Consider the following 18,424-nt stretch of genomic DNA (forward strand, 5'->3'; position numbering starts at 1 on the left):
GACGGTAAAGTGACGGATATACCACCAGCCGTATTATGAGTTCCATAGGATATAATGTACTCGTAATACGGCTGGTGGTATATCCGTCACTTTACCGTCACTTTTGGGACGGATAAACACCTCCTCCAATGTTGTAATAACCCCCTAAATGTAATAAAAGGCAGTCATAATTATGAAATTAAAAACGCATACAGAAAACATTAAAAAAGAAAAACAGTCTCGATTCACTAAGATTTTTGCGGACCGATTTAGAGCGTTCGTGGGCAAAAAATGTAATGTGTGAACGTGGCTACAAAGAGATCAGGATCCAAGGACAGTATCTCCTGTGACTGTGACTTAGTATTGTTGATATTCTCCAAATTAGGCTTGGGGCGTAGATGGGGGAAAGTGCACTATTGGGCAGGAAGTGTATCTAATGCGGCTCTTTTCAGCTGGGGATACATTCAGGCACATTCATATACACTTGGATGCTAGACTTTCTAATTCTCCTCCTCGGCATTCATTAATGAAAGCATCCTCAGAGCAACTTAAGTTGCGTAGTTGCCATTCCCAGCCTGTAACATCCTAGGCACTCCAACGTTAAAGTGCTTATACACAAATCAGTGCTTCATGAGAAGACAACAGAGGGGGTGATTCTGATTCTGGCGGGCGGCGGAGGCCGCCCGCCAGAATTCCGCCCTCCATTATACCGCTCCGCGGTCAGAAGACCGCGGAGGGTATTATGAGTTTTTCCCTGGGCTGGCGGGCGGTCTCCAAAAGACCGCCCGCCAGCCCAGGGAAAAACTCCCTTCCCACGAGGATGCCGGCTCGTAATCGAGCCGGCGGAGTGGGAAGGTGCGACGGGTGCAGTGGCACCCGTCGCGTATTTCAGTGTCTGCAAGGCAGACACTGAAATACTTTGCGGGGCCCTCTTACGGGGGCCCCTGCCGTGCCCATGCCATTGGCATGGGCACGGCAGGGGCCCCCAGGGGCCCCGCGACCCCCCCTACCGCCATCCTGTTCATGGCGGCTTTCCCGCCATGAACAGGATGGCGGTAGGGGGGGTCAGAATCCCCTCGGCGGCGCAGCGAGCTGCGCCGCCTTGGAGGATTCTTAGGGGCAGCGGAAAACCGGCGGGAGACCGCCGGTTTTCCTGCACTGACTGCGGCCAAAGCGCCGCGGTCAGAATGCCCTGCGGGGCACCGCCGGCCTGTCGGCGGTGCTCCCGCCGACCCTGGCCCCGGCGGTCTAAGACCGCCGGGGTCAGAATCACCCCCAGAATGTCTTCAAATTATTATGCTTCTTTATTGTTCACAAACCATCTTTACATAGTCCCCGCACAACACATTTACAATACAAAACACAATGCTTTACTTAGATTGCTAATTTCCAAATCAGAGGCATATACGAAAGCAGGTACTAATTTTGTCTGCTTATTTCATTCACTAATGAGTAAGACCTATCAGGGGCAGCTCCTCCATTAGGGTGGAGGAGCGTCGCCCCAGCGTCGTACCCCTCTCACCCCCGCTCCCACCCCCAGGCAGCAGCAGAAGCTGCAAACCTTTCAACATGAAGGGATAATAAACTAGGTCTATTATCCCCTCGTGGTGGAAGGGGCGGGGCCACGGGGGTGACGAGCACCGAGGGGAGTGCACTGTGTACTCCCCTCAGAGCGCATGTGGGTTTGGCCGGCCGTCTCGGGCCGGCCGAACACACATGCGCTGTAGGCTCTCTCCAGGGCTAGAGAGAGCCTGCACAGGCTCCCAGTCTGCTTGGGAGCGCCCAGCCATAGTGCTCCCAGCCAAACCTGAGCTGCTCTGAGCAGCGTCCGGGTTGGCTGCAGGGCAGGCTGGGAGCCTGTGCCTGTCTGCAGCCTGAGGAGACGGATCAGAGGTGCGGGGAGGAGCGGGTACATTTTTATTTTATTTTAATTATCTTTTTTGACCGGCTCCCTTGCACTGTTCCCCACGTGCACCACCCGCCCCCCTCCTCATTAAAGATGCGAGCTGCTACTGAGACCTTTATCTTTCTACTCTTCCAACGCATGCCACCCTATTGCGATGATGTCGACGTGTTTCAATCTCTTCATAATTTAATTACCTCCTCAGGATTGTCATAAGGAGGAAACTTAATTAGAACGAACCAGGAAGCAATCCTATACAATCCGAAAAAGATTCCAAACCATTTTAGTTTTTACCTGATCCTCACTGGAGGATTACTAGAAAGTCAAAAACCAGTAGCTAGGCCAACTTGCTTATAACTTCTGAGGGTGTGCAAACCTGGTTGGGTGAGGCTCCTTGACGTTTACTGTCACCACATAAATACTAGCCCTTGCATTTAAAACTCATTTTGTTGACTGTAATGGTTTTTAAATTCAAGCTTGGAGGAGGTACTCAAATTATCCCAGTGGACTTAAAACCTCACGCTCTACTTATTATTAAATACCTCCAAAGTACTGCACATGAAATCATAGCATAACATAAACCGAACATGCATTCATATGCTATATAAATATATTTACATATAGATTGCTAGATTCTAATTCCATTGAATAGTAATAGTAGTTAACAAGTACGCCTTTTCACACACAGGCTGCACATATAAAGACCAGATGGGAAGAAGCAGACCTGAAAAACCTGGCCCTAAATGATCTGAAAGCGATGTGTTTGGCTCAGGGGTGGAAGGCTTTATGGTATTACAATAGTTAATCCTCATAGATGTTAAAGATTATGCTTCTTAAATTGTATATTTCTACTGCAACGGGTCCTTGCAGTAAGGTAAGATAACTTCTTACATAAAGATGGTGAATATTTTTTGGTTAAAGGGCTTTATGGTGAACATTTCCTGGGCTAAGTGTTCCAGTGTTAAAAAAATGTGGCTCTGAGCCCCTAACTCGCTTTAATCCATAAAATATCCGCCCATCCATCCGATAAATCCCTGCTATGAACCATGCAGGCATACAGGAACAAACTGGGGCCCCATTGTGACTCCTGCTGATTCAGGTGACAAGCAATGGGCGTAATGAGGAGTTGCTACCTAGTGACTGTGGAATCCAGGCCTGTACACTGATCCGGCCTGCTGGGGCGTGAGATCTGTGGCCACTGAAAGGAGACAGGATCGAGGCTGGGACCCCACACAAGTAACCCTGCCCATCTGATGGCATGGGCGAAGGAAAGGAAGTGATAGACCCCGTGGAGGAGACCCTGACGCAGAGGAACTTGGAGACGGGAGTGACCACTGGCAGTCTCAAGTGGGGGTGAGTGGCCGCTGGGAACGCAGTGGCAGGTGGTGGCCTCTGGGAGCCGAATACGGGACCCCTGCTCCTGGGGGCCCGCAGATTGGAGGACTTGGAAACGGAGGAGGAGGGGGACCAAAGAGACGTGCCACATCGGCAGTGTGGATGTGAGCCCGTAACAGAAGGAGGAGGTTGCATCGGCCTAGAATGCTTGGGGGCCCAGTGCACCTAATCTAGCAGGGGACGGACGGTCCCCGGGGATCCCTGTGTGCACTGGTGAGGTGGAGGACTGGTCCTCATGGGTGTAGCTGCCACGGCCCTGCACAACGGACAGCAGAGGAGATCCCTAATCGGGAAGTGGAGAAGTCGAAAGACCCCACCCACCAGGCAGCCGCACAGGGGAGTGAGTGTACATTGGGGCAGCAGGGGCCAAGGAATTGGAGGAGAGTCCACCGAAAGGGGGGACCTAAGGAATTGGCAGTCCAGTCGGACTGTGAGGAAACAGGGAGTGCCTGACAGCGAGCTGTGAGAGTGATTGGAGGTACTGGGACAAGAGTCGGTCCCGAGAGGAAAGTCCCTGAGGCCCCCTGGTTGCCGATCTGGCCTGAGGGGGAGCCGGATGTGGGTAAACCATGGGGAGGAGATGAGGGGGCCATTGACCCCTCTGGAGTGTCAGAACTATAACAAGGCATGAAGGTTAAAACACACAATAGCGTAAAGACCACCACTTCCCAAGTGACAGAGCGAGGGCCCTGAAACGTAGACAGCCAGAAGAAGTAACGATAACTCCTGTACAGGCGAGGCGCTGCATGAAGGGAAAACCGACAGGCAGCCAAGGGACTTGTTTCGATCCCTTGGGCAGGCGGAGAGTACCGAAAGGCAGCCTCACTGCAGGTCCCGGTTGTCCCCCGGGATAAAAAAGAAATAAGAAAAAACCAAGAGTCCAGCCACACAGACTGAGAGGCACGGGGGGAAAGGCAGTGCAACAAACTAAGCTCGACAAATTTGCCATACCAAAAGAGTTCGCAGAAGCAGAAGGGCTCTCAGACCGGAGAATGACAACGCAGGCAGCGATGGAGGCAGCGGCGATGGAGGCAGAATCCCCCACACTTCATGTTGTGATGGAGGCCATAAAAGGAATTCGTACCTCTTTAGAATCACAAATTGACTCAGTAATGACGGAGGTGGACCTCCTGCGAGTGGACCTCCGCAATATGGGCTCACGAGTGAAGGAAGTTGCAGACGCCGCTGCCAGCCTCAGAGAAGATGCTGCCAGCCTTAAAACACAAGTTACAGAACTGCAGGTCCTCACTACCAACATGCAGGCTAAATTGGAGGACTATGAGGGTAGATTCAGAAGGAACAACATATGGATAGTGGGGGACCTGGAGAAGTCCAAGGGACCTGTAGTGGAAATATTTGTTGAGGACCTTATCCTTGGGGAACTGCAACCTAAAGTGCTCTCCAGATTCTTCTCAGTGGAGCGTTCCCATGTGGTGCCATCCCAGCTGGGAGCACCACCTCGCCCTATCATCGCCAGAATCTTTTATTTTTGAGATAGAGAATTGATCATGCAAACAGCGTGAGCTGCCCCTCCGGTCCTCTACGAAAACGCAAAGATAACCTTTTTCCCAGACTTTACACTGCAGGTGCAACAACAGCCCCATGATTCTCTGAAGGTTAGAAAGGCACTGCGAGAATGAGAAATGAAATACTCAATGATCTTTCCTGCCAAACTAGAATAGTCACAGAGGGGAAAACATGGTCCTTTGATACTCCAACAGATGCTTAGGCATGGCTTGAGGGCTGGCAGCCGGTGGAGAAACCGCAAAGGAGAGCGAGAACAGGACGGCCGAACCAGCAAGACGAGGGAACAATGCGAGGAACCAGGGATTGTACACAGGAAGACCAAATGATGCACCAGTCGTGAAAGGAAATTCTGATCCCTCCTAGAGGCCCAGCACTGAACAGACTCAATGGCCAAATGAGACACCTTGCAGCACTCTGTTCCCTGTGTAGATGGGGAGAGCAGGTGGGGAAACCACTAGACCCTGCAGCCGTATCACTGATGGGGAATACAGCAATGCAAGAAAGGTTTGCCTTACAACGGGGCTTAACAACAACAAAAGTAATGTAGCAACTTTTTGCATATAAGGATGAAGCCTAGGGGATGTATGTTTTCAGTCGACAGCCACCCCAAAAGTAAAATTTAACGTGGAGTAAGGGCAACAGGCGCTCTGCAGAGTTGGGGAGGTGGTAGTTTTAAACCCATCATGCAGGGAGGCAGCAAGGGGGGTATGTTTTGGTCTTGTTGTTAGTCGATTGTTTGAACAAATGACTTGTACGATAAGCAGTAGTTGGATACCACCAAGACCCAGATTGCCGCAGCCGACGCATTCTAATCTACAGATCACACCACCCTGTCATCACCCTTGGATAGCTGATTTCATGTTGACCTGGAATAATGACATATAGGGTCATGGACATTAAACTGATCTCCTGGAATGTAAACAGGCTGGGGGACAAAATAAAGAGGGGAGTGGTGCTGCAGTATCTACAATGGCATGCCCCTGATATTGATCTCATACAGGAGATGCATCTATGCAGCAATACATGTCGAGCCCTAGAAAGAAGGGGTATAAAATGGCGGCTCATGCAGAACACACCTCAGGCTCTTGGGGTGTTGGCATCCTAGTGCGCAAGTCCTGGCCCTTTACGATCAAAGACACATGGGTGGATAGCCATGGCAGATTTGCAGTACTCACTGGGACACGGGGTGAAACCACGCTAAATTTTATCTGAGCATACATTCCCCTGCGCCTACATGTGGATGGCAGATGCATACTCAGTGCCCTGCTCTTAAAAGTGTCAGATGGAGAACTCCTTATGGGGGACTTTAATGGGACACACTGCAAGCTGCAAGATAGATTGCCACATCAGCAGGTGGCCCAATCTCACCACTCACTTGTAGACTTTATGACAGCTATGGCGCTTATTGATGGGTGGCTGACCTGTTATCCACAAGAGCGACAATACACATTTCTCTCGGGGACCCATGGAAGCCTCTTCGGAATTGATTACATCCTTAACTTCCCTCATCAGATAGGTTACATTAAAGACATCAAGCACTTGGCACAAAGATTATCAGACCACTCACCAATCTGGGTACTGTATGGAAATCAGGTCCTGTCTGGACAACGAAGGCTTGTGATTAGTCAATGGTATCTAAAGATACTGCAGATCTGTACTAATTTTATCAGGGCAGCCCAATGCTACTTTAAGGAATATGTAGGGTCTGTCGAATCTTCACAGACACTATAGGAGGCCTACAAAGTGGTAATGAAGGGGCAAGGGGCTCAGCAATGGTGGGACATAAGAAAGATGCGAGAGTGCATGCGGGGGAACTAGAGAGCGAAATTAGAGACCTAGAGGCTGGACTAGGGGAACTGGATCAGGTAGACAGAAAACACCAGCTGGTGCTAAAACAAAAAAAATATAGAGGCAAAGAGATGGAAGCAGCCCACACACACTATGTGGCTACGCAGCGTAGGCTATATGAAGTGGGGGACAGGGTGGGTAAATTGCTGGCTTAGCTGGAGAGAAAAGAAAGACACAGTAGGTGGGTGCCCGAGTTAGAGTCTAATAGTGGGGTTCAAGTGCGTCAAGGGCGATTGATAGCGGAGGCCTTTGCTGAATACTACAATGCCTTGTACTCCAAAACCACATCAGCCTCCACTGTTGACTCCCAGGAACTACTATCGGATATCAGTCTGCCGACTCTCAACCGCCAACATAAAGAACTATTAGAGCATGAAATAACGCAGGACGAAATATTGCAAGTGATAAGAGACCTGGCCTCAGGTAAAGCCCTAGGGCCTAATAGGATACCCATGGAATTATATAAACTTACTGCGTCTACTATTGCGCCTCATTTGCTGGCGATGTAGTGAGAGAGTACGGACAAAGGCCTTTTGGCCCAGGATCAGCGAATCGCCAGCATAGTGGTCATATCCAAGGAAGGCAAAACACCTGAGAAATGTGCCCTGTATAGGCCCATTTTGCTTCTCAACGTGGAAGTTAAAATCTTAGCTAAAATACTGCCCTCAAGATTAGTAAGGGCGATCCCCTCCTTGGTACATCTGGATTAATCTGGCTTCATGCCGGGTCGAAGCACTGCCCTGAACCTAAGGCGCCTGCAATGGGTTACAGGCAGGATTAATAGAATAAGAGAGACCGCACTAGTGTTTTCTCTAGACGCGCAGATGGCCTTTCACACCACAGATTGGACCTATCGCTTTGAAGTCATTAGGAAATTTGTGTTTGGGCCAAAGCTTACAGTCTGGGTGTGCCTCTTGTATGCAGAGCCCCTGGCACAAGTGGTTGTCAACCAATATGTCTCCCCAGTCTTCAAACTACAATGAGGTATGCATCAGGGATGCCCACTACCCCCCTTGATTTTCGCAATGGCATTGGAGCCACTGGCTGAGTGGATACGTGGTGATCCACTTATTAGAGGTTTGCGATGGTCAGAGGGATTGGAAGACAGGATATCGTTTTACGCCGACGATGTTCTGCACTATATCTCGGAACCAAATTCCTCCCTGGACAGGTTAATGCATATTCTTACGCTATTCAGCAGATACTCCGGTTACACTATTAACTGAGACACGTCAGTGATTTATGTATTACATGGCCCAGCCCCACGTCTCCTGACTGGCTGCGGCGCACAGATCGTCACGGAAGGGTTTCGATATCTGGGTATTTACATAACTGGAAAACCCACTAGGGTCTATACCCAAAATTCAGAGCCCCCATTGCGACAGCTTAAGGGGGATGTTTAGCCATGGAGACCCCTACCACTGTCACTCCTGGGTAGGGGCGTTTTGTTCAAAATTTTGACCTTGCCCCGTTTTCTCTATATACTTCACAACACCCCATATCCGGTCCTGGCCTCATACTTTCGAGCCATAGACCAGGAAATATGTACACTCTTGTGGGATCGGGGGCCGGCTCGAATAGCTGAAGCCACGCTCACAAGAAGCTGGTACGATGGAGGCATAGCCTTCACAGATGTGCATAACTACCATAGAGCGGCCCAACTCACAACTATTAATCAGTGGACCTTTCTGCCGGCATCAGAGCCAGCCTATCGAATGGACAGAGATGCTATGCAGCCGGGGGTGGGAAGGGGGTTCTCAGGGCCCTGTATGGTGAATGGGTGCTGCAGACATTCCCGGTTCTGACAGCACTTACCCTAACCCTCTGGCATGAAACACTGAAGGTGTTGGGGTGGAACAATATCATCCCACAGAGCACCCCCTTATTAGAAACCGCAGCACTGGGCACGCTGACAACACAGCCTGGATTTAATAAATGGGACTTCATCGGCCTCACAAAAGTGGGGGACCTGTGGGTGGGGGAGCCATTCTTTCCTTCGGACCTCCAGGTGGAGTTCCAGTTGGCCCCGACAGAGACGTATCGCTACCTCCAAATTAGACATGCACTCAATAAAGTATTACCCAGAGGGGAGGACCCTCCCGAATCTTCCCCACTTGAGGATCGAGTACTATCTGCATCTCTCACATATTGTGAAAAATAATTAATAACCTACTGGATGTCTGTAAACACCTGAGAGCACGCTGGATACAGGATGTAGTAGAGTTAGATGAAAATGAATGGCGAGAGGCCTTAGCATCCCCCAGAGAGGTAGGAATATGAGCGAGGTTCCGTTTAGTGCAGCCGACAGTACTTCCCAGGAGTAATTATGCCTGTACTACCCTGGCCAAAATGGGCAGGGAAGCTTCGCCCTTGTGTCCCCGAAACTGTGGCCAGCACAGGTCATTCTATCATATGCTATAGGAATGTCCAATGATACAAAGATTCTGGTCTGTAGTAGTATCCTGTATAAATGTTATTTGTGGAAGCAATAGAGAGTCTTAGCCCAAGTGATGTGTTCTACATATATGGGGAGACGTAGACCTTGCAGGTACGGATCAAATATGGATGACGTTGGGATAAATAGTGGCAAAGTGCAATATAGCACGGGCCTGGAGTGCCTCTGGACCGCCCAATTTGGAAGACTGGAAACTGGAGCTAGATTGGTGTATGTTGGCAGAGAAAGTGATTTAAGAAGAACGGGGCTGCCCCAAAAAATGGCTCAGGGCATGGAGGAAGTGGAACTCCTACAGGGGAGGGCTGTGTGCATTGGCGACGGAGGAGGGACCCGGAGAGTATAGTGCACCATAAATATCAGGTGGTGAGATGATTTGGGCAAGGGAAGGGACATAAATTGAGGGAGGGTCCTGTGGGATCGGATTGGTGGGAAATGGTAATGACCAATTGTATTTTGACTATACGATGGCTGAGACTGCAATACACACTTCTTTTGTTTGTATTTCTGATAAAAAGATTATTTTAAATGGCCAACCTTGCTATGTGGTGATTGGCTACCCTGCCACATTGGAGTATCTCGTGTGACAAAGTTTTAGGGTTTTCCGTCACATTACCTGGGGCATCTCACCATCCAGGTGTACTTTGGTAAAGGACATTCAAGATAAATGGCAACTGTTTGTGGTGACTCCATTTGGGTAGAATCCCTCCTTGTTTAATGACAAGCCACACCTCATCCTGAGAGCAACCTAATACTCCCCCTTTTGAAGACCTACCAATGACAATCCATATATTTTCCTCAGAAATCAGTTGGTAGTGTGCAATAAACTTTTAACAAAATTCATACCTATCTGTATTTGTTTAGATTTGCCTTTTTCTTTCTTCCTCTTTCTCTACGTCTCCTTCTATTTGTTCTTTCTGATTTCTCCCCTTTACCTCTCTGTCTTACTCATTACCTCTCGTCTCATTTTCTGAGCCTCCTAGCCACTCTTTATTCCTTTCATTTTCTCTCTCTCTCTTGCGTGTCAGCCCTCTGTCTGCACTACAAGGATTCCTTCCTCAAGAGTAGTCCACAACACCTTCTCTACCTTCTGACCCTTCCGCTCTCCTTTCACTCCCCTTCGTCAACATGTATGATACTCTGTGTAGGTGATTTTCAGCCAGGGCATCTACGTGGTAGGTAGAAGGTTGAGGGCATCTTCCTGTGGCATCTTCCCCATTGGACTTTTGGGGCTGGATTGGCCTTGGGACATAGTCTCGTCTTTCCTCTTTCTGTCCCTCACCGATGCTCTTTCTCCACTTGATCCTGGCTAAACATCATACATTATTCCATTGGTGATTTAATAGTACTTCTAATATGATGCTACTGTGTCACTCCTGTGCAAACTACATTTAACACTAATATAATATTAACAGTACCTCCAATGATTTGACTCTTTCAATGTTAAGAAATAGACAACTTGCTGTTTTAACCGCACACCCAATGGGTTTCTTTTCTGTTGCTCCTCTCTCATTTCTAGGTTGACTGTGTTATATGTCTTGGCAGTTTATCAGTATCTCCAATTGGTTGTTCCTCAGTCACTCCTGAATTGGCCTCCTATAACACTCCCTGATAATTTAAGCTTTTCCACAGGTTGATTCATTGGCTAGCATAGGCTGCAATTAATACCCCTTGTTAGTTAAACTATTTCTACAATCAGTATTTCTGAGGTAATAGCCGTACACAATTTATCCACAACTGATCACTGTGATAATATTGAAAACCAAATATTCCATAAAAAGTGAAGGCCCTTCGAGCTCTACTGAGGGTCCTGTACCTCATGATTGACCTAATGGACTACGGGTGCACTGGACTTCTCTCACATAAACAAAAACAATCATCTTAGCTATCTGCCTTTATGAACTTGTGGACCCATGCTGACATACTATATAGCTAGCCTTTCAGAAGCAAGCTGTCACAATATCCAAGTCATGTACACAGGCTGGAGGTAACCCTGGGATGAGTGATAAAAAGGTGGACAAACCACCCAAATACCTCTCTACACTTGCCATGACTTATGCTTTCAGGTGGGCGCCTCACTTTAAAATTTAAAAAATACAAGCTCCTGCAGGAGCTGGGAGTCAGCAGGACTCCCACATGGCCCCCAACAAATATAATTGTGTGAGGTGCCCTGGATGGGCACCAGTGCACCCCTTAATAAATAAAAAAAAAAAGAATTACCAGCTCCTGTGCGGCCCAGTGAAATAAGGCTACCTGCAGGGAGCCGTCAGGGCCGCAGTGGCCCTGGGAGTCCGCCACCCCCACTTTCCACAGGGCCTGGATGCATGCGTGTGTGGTGGGGGGTTGGTTGCCCACAGGGAGTTGGGTGCAGGACTGGCGCAGGCCTTTACACAGTAGTGGGTTTGGCTTTACGTACTGTAATAAAATATGACTATGTAAAAAAAAAAAAAAAAAAACTAGAAATTCACTGAATTTTATAGTTATACTTAGGTGAAAATGTCACTTAAAACATGCCATTTTAAATGTACAAAACCACTTAAATTCACCAGTTATAGTTATCTCAAATAACTATAACTCGTGCCCCAAGGTAGCTATAATTCACACCCTCGCAATGCACTGCTAATTAACCTACATATTATATTACTTGTGACATGTTCTATGACGTCATTGATAACATCACTGTAACATCTGCAACAAAATTATAGATGAGAAAATTGTGCACAACTGGGGCACAGGGAATAGTTCCCTTAGGACACAAGTTATATTTACTTGAGATAACTTTAACGTTTGAATTTCAGTTCCTGGTCGAATGTCCTTCTGGGCTGGCATGGCACAACTTCTTTAGATATCCCGATGGATAAAAATCTTCTCAATTAAAAGGCATGTATTTATCTGAAACTGAGCTGTGAAAAGCCATCATCATACAAAGTCATTTCTCCCTTTAAGTGTTGAAACCAACACCAACCATAGCAAAATGCATCTCTGCAGGGCTGCTTTCTTGGCTTGCGAATGGGAGGAGATGAGACAGGCACCATCTGATTCTGTAGCGACCGGTCATATGGCCAGCACAAAAGAGGGTGGGATGGTAGTTCAAGCAATGTTGAGATGCCCTAGCCCTAGCAGAAATGCGCGCTTTGTTTTCCCTGCCATGTAATGATACATTTGGTGTTGCTGAATGGTTTGAGTGGCATATGGTTGCCTGCATAGAGGCCAGGCTCTGTGGCCAATCCGACATCATGCACCGGGGCCTTGGGTCCCTTTTGAGGGTTGGCCAAACTGGGTTATCGGAGGTAGTCCTCCAACGCACAGGCCTAACGTAATCTAAATTAGTCTCTAAAACATGAAATTAGTCATTGTGATAAATCATGTGCAACGTCAGTGACATCCTCATGGGAACCAGCAAAACACCCTTGCCAGGATTCTGGCCTTTTTGGAATCATATTAAAGATATACACCAGAGAACAGGAGCAGGATGTATCTTCTCCTCAATAAAAATCACTTTTGGCCTATTTTGCCATGACCTAAAATGCCCTGATCTCAGAACATTCCCATAGCTTAAGCATATAACAGTCTATGGACTACCATATGTGCAGAATTCAGGGGATGGCATTCTGCAAAAGCCATGAAAAAATGTGATAAATTATGCTATGTAAGCACATATATTTTGATATTAAATCTTTCTGGTTTTAATTCTTCTGACTTATCATGGCCTATGACAGGACAAACAATCGATCGCCTGCCAAAGAAAAATTTAAATCAGTTCTACAGTGGCATTGTATCAAACTTTAATTGATGTATGATCATACCAGTGCTCACAGTGTGTAAACCCTCACACCTTAGGAAACCTTCAAGCCGTTAACACAAACCATGCCAAAGTTACCTTTCGATGTTGGAGCCAAGCTTTGTAGAGATATCTGGTGCAAATGTTCATAATGCTTGGTCTGATGAAAGTATAACAGGCCACGGCAAAGGGCTCTGAGGCGATTGCCCCTATCCCCAGGCTATGGACAGCAATTTATTTGACACCTGCTCTTTGGAGGCCATTCACAATCAGATGCTCCTAGAGTCCATCAACTGATCCTCCTAGGATGCTTGAGCCTGTATGGGTCCATAATGGTCCAGGGTTCTGAGGCAATGTGCCCCACCCCCAGCAAGAATGTCTTCAGCACATACTTTTGAGGCCCCTCACCATCAGATATGTTTAGAGCCCGTGACGTGCTCTTCTCTTCCTACGTTGGCAGAGGACTTCCTTTCTGCTAGGTACCCTTGGTCTTGAGGGTTTATCTGGGCCAATATCTTGGGTTGATCTGGCCCTGTTACACCATCTGGGATGTTTCTTCAGTCTACGGCTGAAATGCCATTCACGCTGCTTCACAACCTACGGCTTAGAATGCTTGCTCACTTTGGTTGCAAAATGAATTTGCATGATTCATGTGTTATGTGCTTTGTTTCCAGACTCCATTTGAGAACTTGGTTCATTCGTAGCTACCCCAATACGGTTTGTATTTTTCATGTATAGTATTGCCTGCAAAATGATACTCCTGTCGAAGTGGAGGGAGAACCAGTTTTCCCAGAAGCATTACGGTAGATGTTGTTCAGATTTACTGTCAGTTGATACGCATATATGTAAGATAACAAATGCAATATGGTCAAATACAACCCAATAATGTCATTAAGTGGCTCTCACATTTTTGTGATATAAATGATACACAAAGAACGGTGTAATATTATCCACTAGGATCCTTTGGGGTTTTTGGTGACATCACTATAGCCCATTAAAATAAGAAAACATCAGGCAGTGTGCCATATTCACTGAAATACGGCTCTCCTGATGTTCTTATGTAAACTGCTGCACGTGATGCATTTATTTAAAATGATGCATTTCACCGTGCATTTCAAATGTCACTGACGCAATACAGGCCAAGATGTCTGAATAATTGCTTAAAAAGGAGACAAGAATTTAAAATAGCCTGTTATGCTTAAAGACAAAAAATGCTTGAAAATGTATGAAATACAGGGTACAGGTGCCAAACACAGACTCATTCCCTGCTTGCCTTTAGAAAGAAGCTGCTAGCCAAACAGGTAGTGGTTAAGGTCATTGTCCCTGACATCTCCTCTGACATGTAAACACTACAGCTGAATCAGTGCTGTAAATTACTTCAAATACTGCAGTGTGGGTTTCAACTGGTGGGTCTTTCGATCCTCAAAAGCAAATAAAAGGTAAACTCTTAAGTCGAGATCAGGCTCCTTTGTTATATACCAAAGGCATTATTCGTCAAATCGATTCTCCCACATTAGGTAAGCACAACATCCTAAATAAATATGGTCTAAAGAAATGCGCTGCAGTCCTCCAGCCACTGAATTGAAAGGAATAATACAAACAAAGTCGTGATGGAGGTTATATAGGTCAGCTGTGTGTCTGTAATTTGCACACGCTGAAATTCATAGGACTCGGCCAAGGAGGACATTGCTAACTTAATGCAATTTGTGTTTCCTCCTAAGTGTTAAATAATGTATTTTATCAACCAGTGAAATGCATTCTACAAAATGTGACTTTTGCCACAAATGGTGTTTACGTTTTTCTGATAGGGAGTGAAAAGGTCCAGACATCCCTCTGTTTAGTAACATAGACAAGCGTAGACATATTAAAATATTACTTGTCAACAAACACACTATGCATCTTTGTGCATGTAAGGGTTTAAATGACAAGCTACGACGTGTATTTATAAAAGGCACATTTACCCTTTAGGAACTCTTGGCGCTGAATAACAGGTATTTGTTGTTTCCTAACTCAATCATACTTATTGTATTGACGTCAGAAGGATGAAAGGCTGAGTGGACCCATTCTGATTTGAATCTGGGCCAAGGGTTCGGGCCCAGATGAATTAGTCCACTGAGACAACAGGCCATTTACTCATAAAGAAGCCTTGTAATTATCCACCAGGACACCAGCAGACTCCCATCTCAGTTTCCTAATCTACCGATCACAGTATGCTTGAATGGGGTATATCACTTTGCAAGGAAGTAATCACTGGGGGAGGGCAATGCTTAATAAATTACACTTGGTTCGTGTGGCAAATGGTAACCATAATGGTTTCAGAGGACTTCGTCCAAATAGAACGTGTCTTAGAGCTTGAAGAACAATTTCTTGTTTCATAAAATTTTGGTTAACATTATTGCCAAAATAAAAATAAAAATAACATGTTCTTGGGAGGAACGAAGATGAACAAGAAAGACGAGCAAAAGGAGTTCTTCTACAATCACCTAGAAGATTGAGGTAACACACTTTAAAACGACACAATGAGACAAACATTTGGAAAGACTATAATTACGCCTTTTGCTGCTAGTACAAAAAATTAACAAAGCTATGCAATGCAACCTAACCAAAGACAACACAAATACGAGGTTTCATAAAACAAATAAACCCATAGAATCCCTTTGTAATATCAGAGATTACTCAAATAACCCGATTAGCAGATCAATATTATTCGAGGACAAAGAAAAGAGTGAACCTGTACTTTACTGTTTTAGTTTAATAAAACAACGAGAAACAGATGTGCTGCTCACTGGTTTATTGTATTTCTTTTGTGTCTATATTTACTAGATAGTTCACGGGTAATTTTCTCGTTTCTCCTTTGCTAGGTTTTCTTTAACCGTTGTAGGAGTTTGTCTACTTCCTCTGGTTAATTATTCCTGAGGTTTGTCTTCTTTTTTATTCCAGGCGTTACTTGATCCTCTCGACCGGTGCCCCCAGAAGAAAAAAAAGCACAGGTAAGTTCTTATACTATCCTGGTTTCTTTAGTTCCCTTTCTTCTTTCTTGTTTTCGATTGCTTTATGTCTGTTTGGCTTTTTAATCACATTTTCCTGTTTTAACCTTTCTTACTATTCTGCTTCTTTCCAGTAGTGTTTCCGACTGTCTCGACACTTCTTCTGTTCAAACATTAATATTTTATTGGGGTTTGACCTTGCTTCCCTTTCTTTTCTCTATTATGCATGTTTCTAATACAGTACTTTACAAACTTGCATCGGCAAAGAAAACAAAAACATGTATTTCGAAATTGTCCAAAAAGAAAGTTTTCTTTTTGAATAGGTGCCCCCAAATTAACTTTTTTCTACTAGGCTGTATCTTCCCCAGCCCTTCCCTTTGCTACCCAGCAATCTAGCAATCTTTCATTCACCTGGGTAAGCCATGCTCCTCCTAGAGCCCGGGGGGTATGGTATCCTCTCCCGTGGGGATCCCCTTCGGCTGGGGCTGAGAAATCAGCCTTTGGCCTGGTGTTTGCTCCAGGGTCCTTTGTAGTGCTGCATGCGGCCTCAATGGTTTCTAACCCTTCGGATGGGCGGTCTTTTTCCTGGTTGTGTTGTAGCTCCACCATGCTTTCCTCCAATGTTCCCTTGCTCTCCCACTATTGGTATTGTCACTCTTCATACAGTGGGTTGGTGACACACACTTCCTCACTCTGTGAGTCTCTCTTATCTCCCTGTGCCACTGCATTTCCATCTTTTCTCCAGGTTTCAAACCCCTCTTCTTTGCAAGCTGGTAGTCCTTATACTCTCTTTTTATGCCGTCTTCAGATGTCTGCAATAGAGAGAGTTCATCTTTTGTTTTTATTTCCTTAGCTTTCAGTTTCTGCTCTCTTGTTTCTATTTCAACCGGTCCTTCTCTTTTTATTGAAGATGTCAGGACCAGTGGAGGACTTCTGGTAAGTGCGCTCTCTCTACTTCTTTACTTGGGGTCTTACCTGTGTGACATACCCCCTCCCTTAGATTAATCTGATCGGGGAAAGGGGAATCTAGAGAGAAAATCGACATTTTCAGGATTTCTTTCCTTCTGATAAACCTGAAATTGAAAGGGCTGGAGAGACAGAAACCACCAGATGACTCTAGGCTTTTTAAAGAACATCTCCCTGGGAATAATTTACAGCTAACAAATAAACTGGGCTTGTCTTCACCTGACTCCGTCTCTTCGGGTAGGACAGGCCCAATACTCTATCAGAGGCATGTGTATATAATATGAAAGGTTTAAAAAAAAAATCGGATTGCAGGATGGGTTTGGAGTCAATTACATTTTCGAACTGATTTAAAGCATCAAGAGTCAATTTGGAGGGATCTTAAATTGTCTCTCTGCATTTGTTATGGAGGTTTGTTAAAGGGCTCTGTATTTTTTTAAGGAGGTCTGTTAAAGGGGAGATAAATGTGAATATTGGGGAACGAACCTTCGATAATGACATAGTAGGCCTAAAAAAGTTCACATCCCTCTTTTACTTGTGGGAAATGGTGTCTCAGTAATGGATTTGACTTTCTGCTTGTGGTTCTACCAATCCCTCTCCCAATACATACCCAAGGTACCTGACTTTGCTATTGGCTTACTAGGATTACTTTGCATTCACATGAAGTCCGGCGGGCTGTAATTCTGTAAGCATAGCCTCAAGATGTTTAAGATGTTTCTCCAAGCTGTCACTGAATATAACTATGTTATCAAGGTATGCTGAGGCATACTGTTGATGAGGTTTTAAAAGGAGGTTCATTAGACTTTGGAAAGTAGCTGGAGCTCCATGTCGTCCGCAAGGCAGGACAGTAAACTGGAATAATCCATAAAGGGGTAGAGAAGGCTATTTCTCTTTATCTTCAGGCCTTAAAGCATTTGCCAGTATCCATTGGTAAGATCGATGGGTGATATAAACTGGTCCTCCCCCAGTCACTCAATTAACTAATTGAGTAATGGTAAGGGGTAGGTATCAAATTTTGAAATATTGTTCACAGCCCTGAAATCAATACAGAATCAAAAGCTTCCATCTGGTTTTGGTACGAGTACAATCGGAGAAGACCACTCACTATTTGCGGATTCAATTACCCCTAGTATCAACATTAGTTTGGTCTGTGCTTGTACAACTTCCCTTCAAGCTGCCAACATTCGGTAGGGGAATTGTTTCACCACTTCCCCTTCCTTTGTATGGATGGAATCTGTGGCTAGTCGAGTTTTCACCAGAAGGTCTGAAAATATTTGAGCAAAAGGTAACAAACACTGGAGAAGTTTCTCCTTTTGTGGGAGTGAAAGATAGGGATGGCTCCTAAGATACTTTCAGTTTAATCTTAGGGATAGTAGTATTGACCCCGGCTGGAAGGGGTCTCAGCCACTTCTTAAAGAGGTTAATATGATAGATTTGTCTCCAATTCTCAGGTGATTGCAGTTAATAGGTGACTTGCCCAACCACCTCTAGAATCGTATACGGTCACTGCCATTCAGACTTTATTTTATTATTGGATGTTGATAGCAACACCAGGGTCCAATCTCCAACTAGTAATTCTCTTATTTTTT

General features: G+C 45.7%; 1 protein-coding gene across 2 annotated transcripts in view; it reads right to left on the reverse strand.

The window, feature by feature from the left end:
- Window positions 1–18,424, reverse strand: part of TTC29 (tetratricopeptide repeat domain 29) — a 986,907-nt gene that overhangs the window by 312,690 nt on the left and 655,793 nt on the right. The gene's annotated exons all lie outside the window — the stretch shown is intronic.

Source organism: Pleurodeles waltl, chromosome 1_2, assembly GCF_031143425.1.
Source record: "Pleurodeles waltl isolate 20211129_DDA chromosome 1_2, aPleWal1.hap1.20221129, whole genome shotgun sequence".
In the NCBI taxonomy this organism is placed as follows: Eukaryota; Metazoa; Chordata; class Amphibia; order Caudata; family Salamandridae; genus Pleurodeles; species Pleurodeles waltl.